This window comes from Eutrema salsugineum, unplaced genomic scaffold (genome assembly GCF_000478725.1).
Source record: "Eutrema salsugineum unplaced genomic scaffold, Eutsalg1_0 scaffold_11, whole genome shotgun sequence".
Lineage (NCBI taxonomy): Eukaryota > Viridiplantae > Streptophyta > Magnoliopsida > Brassicales > Brassicaceae > Eutrema > Eutrema salsugineum.
The window spans coordinates 10,661,172-10,664,280 of NW_006256901.1; the positions used below are offsets into that span (position 1 = coordinate 10,661,172).

The following is a 3,109-nucleotide window of genomic DNA, read 5'->3' on the forward strand; positions in this document are numbered from 1 at the left end:
GCGGCCTAGCTCCCCCTCTTCTGACCCGCGCACCCATCCCGCAGTAGATGGGACTTAAACGTTTCGGGCCTTCTTCTTTCTGTGCGGCTCGGCCTTCCTCTTTCCAGGTCGCACGCCCAGGCCGGAGTAAATTCCGAACCTTGCTGCGGCCTGGGCTCTTCTCTTCTGACCCGCACTCCTAGGCCGCAGCTTTTGGGACTTAAACGTTTTTCTGGCCTTAAACACTTCTCTCAGCTCTCTCACATGCTTCTTTCCATTCATCACTGAGCTATGTCCTCCAAAGATCACTTAGTACCTGAGACCAACTCACAAAACCCATCAAAAAGTTCTAAAACATAAAAGAAAAGAGAAGAAATCAGAAGAACTATGTACAAAGATAAGCTTGGGGTGTCTCCCAAGAGCACTTTGTTTAAAGTCACTAAGTTTGACTTTTTACACTCTTTTTAGTAAGGGAGAGGAGGAGCTTTGATGCTCCAGGTCTTGTCCATGAATTCAAGTTTGAGGTCCTTGTTCATCATCTCTTGGACACCATCAGATCCTTTGTCTATGAACTCTGGTGTGAGGATAGCTCTGACTTTGGCAAATGGTCTTGATCTTCCATTGCCTTTAACCTTGTATTCAACAGCTCCACCAACAAACTTCCAAGGAGTGAGAGTTAAGACCTGAGAAGATGACTCAAGAGTGAATGGTCTGGTTCTTGGTGGGTTCTTGTCTTGAGACCCTGAGCCATTGCCTTTGTTGCTGCTGATCTCCTTCTCACTTGGTGTAGGAGATAGAGATTCCAAGCAAGCTTCCTCATCACTAAAGAAATCCCCTTCAAACTCAAGATCAGGTCTTATTAGGGATTCTTTCTTTTTCTCAACAGATGCAAGGGGTATAGCTTCTTCTATAGTTCCAATACTCCCCACATACATTATCCCATAATGTTTCAACTCACCAGAATCATCAGATATAACTCCACAAAACCCAGCAAGAGGAGGCTTAAGAGGATAAGATACTTCATCATCTACCTTAGCAAGCACCACTCTTTGAGTATCAAAGTCCATCCTTGCTCCTGTGGTGTTCAGAAATGGAGTTCCAAGCAAAAGAGGTAGCTCTTTTGTCTTCTTCATCTTCATAACTACAAAATCTGTTGGAACTGTGCATTCACCAATTTTCAATGGGTAGTCTTCAAGGATTCCATATGGTTTCTTTGAGGATGAATCTCCAAAGGTGATTGACATGGGGTGATGCTTAAGACTCTTGATCCCTAGTCTCTCCACCATGTCTAAAGACATTACACTGATGCTTGATCCAGAATCACACAAAGCATTGTCCACTTTCAAATTTCCAAGAGAGCATGAGATGGAGAACTTTCCTGGATTGCCTAGCTTGGGAATAGATTTGGGTTTCACCCTTGTTGAGCCAGTGCTAGAGACTCCATCAGATGTCCTTCCTTGAACCATTCTCTGATCCTTTCCTTCAGCAATCTCAGAATCATTCTTTTTCATATCAAAACAAGCTGTCTCCCCACCTTCTTTCTCAATGTCCTCATTGAGATCACAGAACAGGAACTCAAACTCATCTATGATGGCGTCCTCATCATCTTTTGTCAGGCATTTGTCACTTGAGACATTGCCATGGAGAAGGTCCTCAATTTCTTGGACAGCAGCATGATTCTCATCATTTGAGAGGATTGCATTGCAGTATTCTGTTTGATGTGCAATTGATGTCCCTGGTAAAGATCTTTGAGCTTGAGAACTGCAGTGGCCCTTGTTGTTCTCTAGAGTCTTGACTTTGGAAGCCAAGGTTGAAAGTTGAGTTAGAAGATCAGAATAAGTGCAGTCCACCTTGTTGTTAATCTCTGCCATTTTCTTGTTGAAGTCTATGGCACCACTTGCTTGACCTTTGAGGATTTGCTGGAGCAGGTTCTGCACTTCTTGATCCTTATTCTCTGAGTTATGTTGGAGACTTTGTTGTTGGGGAGAGACAAAACCTTGTTGTTGAGTGTTTTGAGGATATAAGTTCTGGTTTGGGGGATTCTTGTAGTAGGTAAAGCCCTTTTGGTAACCTTGTTGGCCACCTACAAAGTTCACCTCAGCTGTGATGTCTTCCCTTTGAAATGTGTCTTGAAACACATGATTCACATCTCTAACAAAGTTGGCTGACTGATGAGAAGCTAAAAGAAGTGTGTCTAGCTTCTCATTGAGAGACTTGATGTCTTTCCTTGTCCTTTCCTCTTCAGCACTCACAGCCCCTCTTGAATTCCTTTCAAAGTCTGATCCATAAAGCTCATCACTCTGAGCTACGTTCTCCACTAGGGTCATGGCATCATTGACTTCCTTGGTCATGAAATTACCATTAGAAGCTGTGTCCAAGAGAAGTCTGACCTTTGGTAAAGTACCTCTGTAGAATGTACTTAGCAGCTGACAATCTGAGAATCCATGGTGAGGGCATTGCATGGTATACCCTCTAAATCTTTCCCAAGCCTCACAAAATGATTCATGGTTCTTCTGGATGAAACTTGAGATTTCATTTCTTAACCTTGCTGTTCTTGATGAAGAGAAGAACTTGGTTAGAAATGCTCTTTTGCATTGCTCCCAAGTTGTGACTGATCCTTGAGGTAGAGACTTTTCCCACTGATGAGCTTTGTCTCCTAGAGAAAAAGGAAATAGCCTCAACTTGAAACTGTCCTCACTAACTCCATTCATCTTAGTTAGATCACAAACTCTATCAAAGTTGTCAATGTGATCTAATGGGTCTTCTAATGCCAAGCCATGGAACCTGTTTGATTGCACCATGTTGATCAGGCCAGATTTGATCTCAAAATCGTTTTCAGGTGTTGGGGCTTGAATCCCATGTCTTTGACCCTGAGCATTGGCCTCATCACCAGCTCCCACAACTTGTCTTGGACGTGGAGGCGGTGGCTCTTCCTGATTCTGGTGGTTTCCATTACCACCATGAGCCTGTTGCCCTTGATCCATACCCAACCTCTCAATGTGCTCAACTCTTTCTCTTTGTCTCCTTGCTTGACTTCTGGTGTTCATACACCTGAAAACAAAGACAGCACTTGAAAGGTAATCAGTAAAACAAAAGAAAATGACTTGATCTCAAGAAGATCCAAAGTCCT

At 43.3% G+C, this 3,109-nt stretch overlaps 1 non-coding gene across 1 annotated transcript; it reads left to right on the forward strand.

Moving 5' to 3' along the window:
- The first annotated feature begins 2,418 nt into the window (after nt 1-2,418).
- LOC112089986 lies at nt 2,419-2,525 on the forward strand. Its single transcript, XR_002901346.1, has one exon. It is a non-coding gene; the product is annotated as a small nucleolar RNA R71 (small nucleolar RNA).
- Nucleotides 2,526-3,109: the final 584 nt, after the last annotated feature.